This window comes from Cherax quadricarinatus, chromosome 88 (assembly GCF_038502225.1).
Source record: "Cherax quadricarinatus isolate ZL_2023a chromosome 88, ASM3850222v1, whole genome shotgun sequence".
In the NCBI taxonomy this organism is placed as follows: domain Eukaryota; kingdom Metazoa; phylum Arthropoda; class Malacostraca; order Decapoda; family Parastacidae; genus Cherax; species Cherax quadricarinatus.
Window position 1 is genome coordinate 3,955,781 of NC_091379.1, and position 12,308 is coordinate 3,968,088.

The 12,308-nt window shown below is 39.2% G+C and overlaps 1 long non-coding RNA gene across 2 annotated transcripts in view; it reads right to left on the reverse strand.

Moving 5' to 3' along the window:
• LOC138855287 (uncharacterized) overlaps positions 1 to 11,471 on the reverse strand; it is a 33,488-nt gene extending 22,017 nt beyond the window's left edge. For both annotated transcript variants that reach the window (XR_011394494.1, XR_011394495.1), the window contains exons 1-3: positions 11,380 to 11,471; positions 10,209 to 10,661; positions 4,687 to 4,802 (exon numbers count right to left, since the gene is read on the reverse strand). This is a non-coding gene — a long non-coding RNA (uncharacterized lncRNA). The remainder of the gene's footprint in view (positions 1 to 4,686; positions 4,803 to 10,208; positions 10,662 to 11,379) is intronic.
• Between the last annotated feature and the right edge of the window lie 837 nt (positions 11,472 to 12,308).

Genomic DNA, 12,308 nt, shown 5'->3' on the forward strand with positions numbered 1-12,308 from the left:
TGCTTACATTCCTATTGTGTACAGAAATACACTTAGCTGCATGAATCTTGTTAGGCTGGCATGGTACAGTGGATAGTGCACTGGCCTGCTAGTTTAGATCTGATTTGCCATGGATTCAAACCCTGTGTTCAGAGTTGCTTACAATAGTGTTCTTGTGATTTCAAGATTCAGGAATATTGTCAGAACAGGTGCAGAACTTTTCAAGAGGAAAGTGGATTACTATCTCTGCCTAATGCCAGATCAACTAGGCTGTGGTGGCTATGTGGGCCAGGAGACTGCCAACAGCAACAGCCTGGGTGAAAGGCAATCAACAGAAAAGCATGGCCCCAGTCTGAGCCATAAGGGAAGAAAAATCTGAAAACCGATTACAGTTATGTAATGTCCTTTAAATTTTTAAGTTGATTTCTTAGTGTTTTCAGCAAATTTCTCGGCGTATGTTAGCTTATGATATGAAATGCAAAGATAGGTTAAATGCCCTCGGTGCTCTTGCTAGCTACAATCCCAACTATGGTGACAATGTAAGAACAATGAGAATGATGCAGCCTATGTATGTTAGACCCTCAAATGATTATGCTGTGCTTATGTTAATACTAGCTTAAGAAAGATCTCTCTAGCCCTTGAAGCTGATGCAAAATGAAGCCCTCTGAATTACTCTTGCCTGTCCTAAATCTACCGAGGTTCTTAATACGAAAATAAGCTAATTACAATTAACACTGTTTTGCATTAGAATTAGTGGCGGCTTGTAGCTAAAATTAGTGGAGGTGCTACTTCAGAAAATTTTTAGCCATTGTTTTAATATTGTGTGAAATAAAAGACCCGAAAAAACTATGAATTAAATGAAATAGCTGGTAGCATGATAATCATCTAATTCTACACTTTATCATATTCAAGAATATGGTACATGTACGTGGTTTTTAAGCACAACACATGTCGCTGTGTCAAAAAGAAACACTACCTTACACTTGCACAACAGGGTCGGCACTGCGTCAGTGACAGTGCTCTCTTTACCTAGCATGCAGCATCTTATCTTCAACATATGCGCATGTGCACAACAGCCACACTGAGTTGCTGGAACTGTGAAGCGCACAGTTCCATACAAGAATTTTTGTAATTTTTTCATTTACTAGGGGATGGCTACTGACATTAAGCGGATTATATAATGTACAAGCATAAAGAAAGAATTAAAGAAAAAACTCATTATATTGAATGTTATCGATAACATCCGAGTAAAAATAAGGGGTGCTGCAGTTCCGCAGTGCCTGTACACGAGCCGCCACTGATTAGAATGTTAAGGAATAAACATGACTGTCACCACAACTCTAGCTAAATGTCTAAAGTAAATACATAAATGACAATGGGTTTTGATAACATGCAGTTATATTAAATTTTATAACCTGCATGAACTATATCTACAGACAACAAGAGTATTTCATCCCTCCATGGAAGTTACATTCGTTTAATATTACATATCTTAAAGTTGGACTTTGAGTCCTGGAGGTAGGAAGTATAGTGCCTGCACTCTAAAGGAAGGGCTAGATATATTTGCTGTTTGGAGGGATATCTGAACTGTTGTATCTACATGCCTCTGGCAAGACAGTGATAATGTGAATGATGGAGAAAGTGTTTCTTTTTTAAGTCACCCTGCCTCAGTGGGAGATGGCAAGTGTGTTTAAAAAAGAAAATCCCTTTCAAAGAAGCTCATCACTAGTAATCCTTTTATTAACTGCAGAGGCAACTGCTCAAGGAAGAAATTTCTTGCCTGGTAGTAATAATATATCACAAATTACAGAGAGTGATGGATGTAAACAGAAGCCTACTGGGAGGGCTATATCTGCTCTTGTTGCCACCTCCCTGGATAAGAACTACAGCAACCATGTTGAGATAGACATAAGAATTAACAACTGGGCTTCTACACTGCAAACTGAATTGTTTGACACCGTAATGGCAGTAAAGTTAATTTATGACACTGAGCTTGACTCCTTGATGCTCTTCTCCTGTTGAGAGCCTCTATACAGAAGCAAATGTTCCATCCTTGTCTGATCGCCGAGATGCCCATTGCCTTCGCTACTATGTACGCTCGTATGATCTACACAATCCTTCCATTTATAGAATGGTCACCGATATTAGTAGACATTCTTTATTCGTTCGCCGCCCCTATTTGCTCCGTCCCTTTTCTCTTCGCCTACATTCACTCTTGTCTTCCCTTCAGTTACCACCTTTATATGTTCATGTAGCATCTCACTTTTCCCTACCCCCCTGGGAAGTTCCAGCTGTCCGGGTCTGTTCTTTCTCACTCCCTTGCTCGAAAGCTCAACTGCCTACGGTGGCTTCCCGCTCTCTTTTTCTTGATCACTTCCACTCCCATTCTCGTGCCACCGCTGTGTACACAGATGGCTCTAAGTCTTCAGACGGCCGTCGGATTCGCAGCAGTGTTTCCGGACAGCGTCGTGCGGGGGCATTTACTATCTTCAGCTAGCATTTTTACTGCTGAACTGTATGCCATTCTTGCAGCACTTATTCGTATCGCATCTATGCCTGTGTCATCATTTGTAGTAGTCTCAGACTCCCTTAGTGCTCTACAGGCTATACGAAAATTTGATACATCTCATCCCCTAGTTCTCCGTATCCAACTTTGGCTACGCCGTATCTCTACCAAACATAAAGATATTGTTTTTTGTTGGGTCCCTGGTCATGTCGACGTACAGGGCAATGAACAGGCAGACACTGCTGCGCGGTCAGCAGTACATGACCTACCAATTTCCTATTGAGGTGTTCCATTTCTGGACTATTTTGCTGCAATAGCTACCCACCTTCGCACCCGTTGGCAACAACATTGGTCAACTCTGCTTGGTAACAAACTTCATTCTATTAAACCGAGCATAGGTTACTGGCCGTCTTCTTGTCATCAGTGCCGAGGTTGGGAGACCACTCTCTCCCGCCTTCGCATTGGCCACACTCGTCTTACTCATGGGTATCTCATGGAGAGGCACCCTGTTCCTCTCTGTGAGCAGTGTCAAGTTCCAGTATCGATTAGCCACATTCTGTTAGACTGCCCTCTCTATCAACGAGCATGCAGAATTTACCTCCAACGTCGTCTTCGTTCTACTACTCTCTCTTTACCTTCCCTTCTTGCTGATGGACCCTCCTTTAATCCTGACTCTCTCATTGACTTCTTGACAACGACTGATTTACTCCACAAACTCTGATGATACTTTTCGCACTCCCCTCAGCCCTTTCTAGTTCAGTCTCTTGCTGCCCTTTACCCTTTCACCATCCACTACCCCGCTGTTATCCGTAACCTATTACTTATCCATCTCCCTTTTGCCACCTGATGCCTTCGCTTCCTTCCTGCCCTGCAGCGCTGTATAGCCCTTGTGGCTTAGCGCTTCTTTTTGATTATAATAATAATAATTGACTCCTTGATCATTACAATGTCATCACTGAAGGCACTTGATTCACAGAATGACTAACATACTCAACTGAAAAAGCAAGATATAGAAATTTAAAAATATAGAGAAAAACTGTATTAATGTACAATTCTCAAGAATTCCATTACACATTGAATTTCCCCTACATGATAAAGTGATAAATTTACCAAAGCAAGTAGTACCTTGAAGGGAAAAACAAGAACAGTCCACACAAAAAATTCTTTAGAGTGAAATGTGATTTTTTTTTTTTGTTGCTAACCGTGTACTGAACCAAAAGAATAAAAAGTAATGAAAGCAAAAGGTCAAATGACCAAATAATGATATTTTGTACTTTTAAGTCCCCTAATAAAGTTCATTAAGCTGTTTGTATTTTATTCATCCTTTTCCAAACATTTGTTACGGAGATCGTAGAACTCCTTGAGTACATTTTTGTCAGGCATTAGAAACAACATTAAGAGAGAAGTAAATAATGTATCTGAATGTTATAGGAATACATACAGAAACCTGAGTTGATCTATACTGGTAACTCAATATGATAACATAAATGTAAAGAAGTGTATTTATAGAGCAATTTGCTACGTAAACAGACTGACTAATATCGTGGTAGCTGGGATTAGGCTTCAATACAAGTACCTCTGGCAGTTTGGCATACACACAGATGATGATCAAACTCAACAGAAAGTATATATGTGATCAGCTTCATGGTCACTCTCTCGAACACTATGTGCTTGATTGTCCACATATGGAGGAATGCGACATGTCACGGTATCTTACTGAGAATAAAATACCAGACATTTCAAGTAAATATACCCCTGCCTTGGTGGAATATGGCTGTGTCAAAAAAAAAAATCCAAAATTTACTTGTGATGGTCACAGACTGGGCCACAGGGGTGCTTGACCCCCTGAAACCCTCTCCAGGTATATATAGGAAACATATATGGAAGTTACATACCCAGATGTACTCCTGTTAACCCTTTGGGGTTTAGTTCCTAGTCCTTTTGAGTATCTTTATACTCATGTGCTACCATCCACAGAATGAATATGGGGTGCAAAATCAGCCAGCCACTTCAGCATAAATCTAAATCTAAGTTGGGTACTCGATTAACCAATACATACTCACTTATCCATATACCACACTCAACTACTAGGAAAAAACCTTTTGGATTAATATAAAATTTGAAACAGTCAACCTCTAGGCTTAAAGATTAAAAAAAAAAATAAAAATAATTCTGAAAAAATTAAAATAAAGTCAGCTTACCAACTTGATTGTTCATGGTCATTTTCTAGACCCAGTGTCCCAGAATTCCCAACCACTCATGGAAAGACTTCCCTTCTACTTGACAGGCAATAGCCAGAAGAGCATCTGATCAATATCTGAAAGGAAATTGAGATTTGAAGAGTGTGTTGACCTTTGAGATCAATGGGTGCTCTTGGAAATTAAAAACAAATACAAAATACACAAATGAACATCCAAGATTAAACTAAGTAACAAAAATATAACTTACTCTACTACTACAAATAAAACCTATTGTACTATTACAAATAAAACCTACAACCCAAACACTGTACTATCAAGCAAAGTCAAAATATCCAACATCAATTAAAAATCCATTAAATTGTTAATGTTAAGACTCCTAAAAGTTCTCTGAGGCCCCTACAGGCACTCCTGATACTTTTAAAAACCATGATGTAAGCAAAAATTTCTGAAGTCATGGACAAATAGGTAAAATGTGTCTGTAGGGGCCTCAGGGAACTTTTAGGAGTCTTAACACTGAGAGTTTAATGGATTTTTAATTGATGCTGCATGCCACAAGTCAGAGAGAGGCAGGAGTACCTGCAAGCTGGTGGCTATGAGTGAAGTGTGTGCACCTGATCATCAATCTACAAAGATTCATCAAAGGAATTATCCCTGATGGAGGAGAATCAAATATTCACATCCTGCCAAATTCTGTAGGTCCCAACACTGATATACCTTTAACAGTCTTTGAGAGCTTTCCTAATCTAAATTTTTTTTTTTTCAACAAACTGGCCGCATCCCACCAAGGCAGGGTGGCCCAAAAAGAAAAAGAAAAGTTTTTCTTTTTAAATTTAGTAATTTGTACAGGAGAACGGGTTACCAGCTCCTTGCTCCCATAATCTAAAATTATCATCATTATAATCAAATAATAAAGCTCTAAACCGACAAGGGTCGTGCAGCGCTGTCCTACCCAAAAAGCCCTGCCTGGGCCAGGCTTTTCTGGTGCAAAATGACAGGTAAATCCTAAAAATTTCTGATATTCAGTAGTCACTTATTCAATGCTCCTGTGTATTACTTAGTACACAGTTCCTATAACTGCAATATATCTTTCAGTTTAGGAGACCTGGTTCAAAACTGAGCTGCTGGGATGATCCCCCCAAATCATTAATGGATATACATATTACTAATACACCTACCATCTGACTTACGACCGAATTCGGTTCCGAGAAACCGGTCGTAAGTCGAAATGGTCATAAGTCTAACTTTACTACTGAATATCAACAAAATATTTTTGTAATGACTTTATTTTATTGTTTTATTTTGGTATTTCATGTTTTACTTTACTTTTTATGCTGTTAGTGCTGTATTTTATACTGTAAAGTTTAGGATAAACACTGTGTACAACACAAATAGTTGTTTATTTCCCAGAAATTTGGCATAAAAACACGGTCCTAAGTCGAGCGGTTGTAAGTCGAGCAGGTCGTAAGTCGGATGGTAGGTGTACGTAGAATATAATTATGGATGAGCCATAAACCCAAAGGGGTCATACAATGGAAGGTACTCAAGGGGTGCAATGGAGGGTACTCAAGTTTGGTCCAAAGAGAGGGGAAGGTAGCTTCAATTCTTTGGAACAAGAACCCTTCACTACCCTTAAGGCCACGAAAGGATTAACATGTACCTATAGTGCTTCTATCAGAACACAGGCAGGTCAGAATATACAGGCCTTCCTGGGGATTAATTAACTCTTTACCAGACAAGTTATAGTGTATTATTATTATTATTATTATTATTTTCAACAAACCAGCTGCATCCCACTAAGGCAGGGTGACCTAAAAATGAGTTTTTTTTTTTTTTAAATTTTGCAATTTATATGGGAAAGGGGTTACTAGCCCCTTGCTCCTGGCATTTTAGTCACCTCTTACGACATGCATGGCTTACGGAGTGAGAAATTATTATTATTGGGAGCACTAAACCTTTATGAATCACACACCACCTGGGGAATAGCAGGCAATCGAGTTTGTTCCAAAGAAATAGTGGATGGTCCAGTTCCTTGGATTAAGAACCCCCAGCAGCATCAAGACACCTCTCATGTGGGGACTGATTTTAGTAAATGGATAAATAAATCCTTGAGCTCTGAACAAGATTTGTGTGACTACACAAGCAACTGTCTACATAACCAGGATCTTTCCATGAGCAATATTATTTAAATGTCGTCCATTTTTGTACATTTCTGTACCGTGGAAATAAAGATTATGAACTTGATTTTGAATTTATAAAATTTCTCTCTATGATGTTAATGTAATGTGAATGTAATCTTATGTATTTAAACAGTAAAATCATCTAACATGAGCAACTATATTTCAACCCATTCGAAAAAAAACGAATTTACTCATTTTGTTGACTCACAATAATGAAATACAGTGGTCCCTTGATAATAGTCGGGCTCGATAGTCGTCCTTTTCAGAAGTTGGTTAACTCGCTAATCGTCGTTTGTCCTGGACGCGTACTCACGGCTCTGAGCCGCCTTGGCCTCCCTTCCCAGCCAGTGTGCCATTGTTTACCAGTGAGCGACGGTCCCCTCACGTGTTCATACGAAATATTTCATAATATTCCATTCATTTTAGTGCTTGCAAGTGCTAAATAAGCTACCATGGCTCCAAAGAAAGCTCCTAGTGCCAAGCCTTTGGTAAAGAAGGTGAGAAATATGATTGAATTTAAGAAAAACATCATTGAACAATATGAAAGTGGCGTACGTGTGGCCGAACTGGCCAGGATGTATAACAAATCCCGTGCAACCATATTTTCCATCGTGGCCAAGAAAAAGGAAATCAAGGAAGCTGTTGTTGCAAAGGGGGTAAATCTTTCTTTCAACACATCGGCCGTATCCCACCGAGGCGGGGTGGCCCAAAAGGAAAAACGAAAGTTTCTCCTTTTACATTTAGTAATATATACAGGAGAAGGGGTTACTAGTCCCTTGCTCCCGGCGTTTTAGTTGCCTCTTACAACACGCATGGCTTAAGGAGGAAGAATTCTGTTCCACTTCCCCATGGAGATAAGAGGAAATAAACAAGAGCAAAAACTAGAAAGAAAATAGAAGAAAACCCAGAGGGGTGTGTATATATATGCTTGTACATGTATGCACAGTGTGACTTAAGTGTAAGTAGAAGAAGCAAGACATACCTGAAATCTTGCATGTTTATGAGACAGACAAAAGACACCAGCAATCCTACCATCATGTAAAACAATTACAGGCTTTCGTTTTACACTCACTTGGCAGGACGGTAGTACCTCCCTGGGTGGTTGCTGTCTACCAACCTACTACCTAGGAAAGGGGGTAAATATGCTGACAAAAATGAGATCACCAGTACTTGAAGAGGTCGAGAAGTTTTTATTATTGGTGTGGATAAACGAGAAACAATTAGCAGGAGACAGTCTTATGACGTCGATTATTTGTGAAAAGGCTAGGCAGTTGCATGACGATCTGGTAAACAAATTGCCTGCAACGAGTACTGATATTTGTGAATTTAAGGCCAGCAAAGGTTGATTTGAGAGATTTAAGAGCCGTAGTGGCATACACAGTGTGATAAGGCATGGTGAGGCTGCCAGTTCGGACAAAATTGCAGCTACAAAATTCATAACTGAATTCCAGGAGTACATAGAGGCTAAAGGACTGAAACCTGAACAAGTGTTCAATTGTGACGAAACAGGCCTCTTTTGGAAGAAAATGCCAAAGAGGACCTACATTACTCAGGAGGAAAAGGGACTGCCAGGACACAAGCCTATGAAAGACAGGCTGACTCTCATGTTCTGTACTAATGCTAGTGGGGATTTCAAAGTGAAGCCGTTACTAGTGTACCATTGTGAAAATCCCAGAGTGTTAAAAAAAAAACCATGTTATGAAGAGTAAATTGTGTGTGTTTTGGAGATCTAATAATAAGGCATGGGTCATGAGAAATTTTCGTCGAGTGGTTCAATGAAGTGTTTGGCCCTAGTGTGAAGAATTACCTCCTGGAATAGAAATTGGATCTCAAGTGCCTCCTAGTAATGCACAATGCACCTGCTCATCCTCCAAACTTGGATGACCTAATTCTGCAGGAGTTTGGGATCATTACAGTAAAGTTCTTGCCCCTGAATACCACTCCTCTCCTCCAGCCCATGGACCAGCAGGTCATTGCTAACTTTAAAAAACTCTGCACCAGAGAAATGTTTCAAAGGTGCTTTAATGTGACCTCATACACTCACTTGACCCTAAGAGATTTTTGGAAAGAACACTTCAGTATCCTCCATTGCATAAGCCTTATAGGTAAGGTTTGGGAGGGAGTTACTACCAGGACTTTGAACTATGCTTGGAGAAAATTGTGGCCAGATTGTGTCCACAAGAGGGATTTTGAAGGGTTTGTGGCTGACCCTGATGAGCCTATGTCAGTTGTGAACTCTATTGTGGCATTGGGGAGTTCCATGGGGTTGGATGTGAGTTTGGAGGATGTAGAAGAGTTGGTGGAGGACCACAACGAAGAGCTAACCACTGAGGAGCTGCAAGAGCTTCAGCAGGAACAGCAACAGATCGCAGCTCAGAATCTTGCTGCAGAGGAGGAGGAAGAGAGATGGAAGAAGGTGCCTTCTTCAGAAATTAAGGAGATTTTTGAAACGTGGGGTAGGATGGAAAGATTTATGGAGAAACATCACCCTGAGAAGGATGTTCCAAGCCATATCAGCAACTTGTACAATGACAGAGTCTTGGCCCATTTTAGGGAAGTTTTAAAGAGACGCCAGAAACAGAGCTCTCTGGACACTTTTTTTTTGCGAGACAGGACTCCAGTGTCTCTCAAGCTGGTCCTAGTGGCATTAAGAAACAGAGAAGAGAAGTAACCCCAGAAAAGGACTTGGTACCTAAGGTGTTGATGGAAGAGGATTCCCCTTCCAAACAGTAACTAATCCAATCTCTCTCCTCCTCCAGTCTTCCATACACTAAGAAGAATCGCCAATAAAGGCAAGTGTTATGCTGTTAATGTTTCATTCATCATGTCCCATTGTATTGCTTATGTACTACATCTATATTTCATGTAAAAAAAATTTTTGTTTTAATACTTCTCGGTGTCAGGAACGGATTAATTGTATTTACATTATTTCTTATGGGGAAAATTGATCCGAAAATTGTCTTTTTCGATAATCGTCGCACTTCCAGGAATGGATTAAAGACAATAAACGAGGGACCACTGTACTGCTATCAGCTAGCAACTATGCAAAAACGACAGACTTATCCCCTAGAGGAAGGAGCGTATTTATCCCCCTGGTTAAATACTGCACCACTGGTGTTGAGTCTCTTAATTTTAATGTCCAAAACAGAAACTTCGACAGGGAATGGCATCAGTTCTTAAAACCTGGCCTGGTTATTATAAACGTAAATACGTATACTTCCAAGGTTAAGCTAGGAAACACTTGTCAGGAAACAGGACAAGTGTTACCTGACACAGGTCTTAGTCATATGATGACTCACAGCTGGAGCTTTTGGTCATCTGACAGAGGCCTTCCACTATACTTACCATTTTGGCTGGATGGTGGTGCCTGATGCAATGTGGTACAACTAAAACTGATAAGTTGCTTCAAGTGTAGATTACAAAGGAGCCATTCTTGGTGGCACGGTACTCTCAATGTCTGCGCCACAGCCTTCATAGAGTTCTGGTATTAACCCTTAAACTGTCCAAATGTACGTTCACGTGCTTAGCGCTATGAACGTAAATCTACGTTTTTTTTTTTTTACATTTGAAAGCATGTAAAATAAAACGTAAATCTATGTTCGGAGGGCTATGCACGTGAACGTAGATCTACGTTTGGACAATTAAAGGGTTAATAAGACGTAGTACAGTTCTAAATGGAGGGTCTTAAACGTGGACGTGTTGGAGTAAAGTCATTGTTCGAGTCTCTCACTGTGGCTGAAATCTCTCATCTTTGCCACTTAGAAACGATGTCGCTTGTCACATTTCCATCAATATTTCCTGAAAGAACAGTAATTTTAAGGCTCATAATTTACTTTAATTATCATCTATTTAATATTTTTCACTCTATCCATGTATAGAAATACAGTCGACCTCCGCTGCTTAACAACAGGAATTATACATAGCAACATACATATATATTACCCAGGATAATCCATGAAAGTCACACAAAGTGATTTATTTCCATTGGGGTCCTAACAGTCACAACTGGGATGGGATTAAATGTAAATGTCCCAAAAATTTCCAAATACAAGTATAAGGACCCAGAAAAAAAATAAATAGCAATACTTATTTTTGAAAATCCTCAACTACAAACAAAATACAGAAAAAAAAAACTATAAATGCAAACAAAATGAAGCATCAGATACAAACATGACCTATTAAATATAAATTCTAAACACAAATATACAGTAGAAATATTTTGATATACTGAAAATTATATAAAAATATTCTTAGTCATCACTAATGCAACTTCCCAGTAAATTACATTAATAAGAAAAAATATATTAGCTCACTTATGGTAGTCAAATATTGTGTGATATTTGTACATGGAGATCTATGACAGCAATCATTATTATTATAATAAAAAAGAAGCGCTAAACCACAAGGGTTATACAGAGCTTATGACATCAATCAACATGTCTCCTAACCCCGTATTAATCAATGTATTCAGTTCATCAATCTTGAGAAAAATACTCCAGGCTGAGGGACTGATTACCTCAAATTCCTACTCTTCCACCGTTCTGCTGTGTACTGGACTGAAGAAACCACTGGCTGCCTTTTTCATTTTCTTTTTTGGTTGGGTTTTATAGGGCCATTAACAGTTTACGCCGTATCGAACCCGGGTTCACGACGCCGCGGGGAACATATAATGTCCGAAACTGAACCATGAAAGAAAAGGAGGAAAATTTCCTTTAATGAGTAAGTTTATTCAGGTACAGGTACACATAAATACAGTTACACAAATTATGATACATAGTAGTATATGTCTAGGTTACCTAGGATGACCCAAAAAGTCTAAATGACTTATTTCCATTGAGGTCCTTGTAATATCTTATTATTTTAAACATAAGTAAGTAAGTAAGTTTATTCAGGTATACAGGTACATAGAATTATCATACATAGCAGCATATGTGTAGAGAACCTGGGATAACCCAAAAAAGACAGACACAGTGACTTATTTCCATTGGGGTCCTTTTAAACGATAAATCATCTCAGACCATTAATAACCCAGCAAAAGGCTGCAGTCAGAATAAATTCCCACTCCAGGCAGCATACTCCACCAATATTCAAAAGTCTAAACTTACTCACAGTAAAGAACATCCATACCTATTATTTTGCCTACTACATACATAGAACACTACACTCAGATATTAACCCTTCCCTCAAACTTCTCCTTAACAACCTTAACAGGACACATGACCATAACACAAGACACATATCACTCTTTGATGTTCCTCGTATACATCACACACTATGTAAAAACTCATTGCACATAAAGGGCCCAAAAATTTGGAATTCATTACCCTCCAGGTAATGAATACCAAAGTAACCCTGTCTGTACATTAGTTTAAGACTCTTCTTAAAAATCACCTACTCACCCAAAACTAAATACTCAGTACTTAACTTTACCTACAAAATTAACAA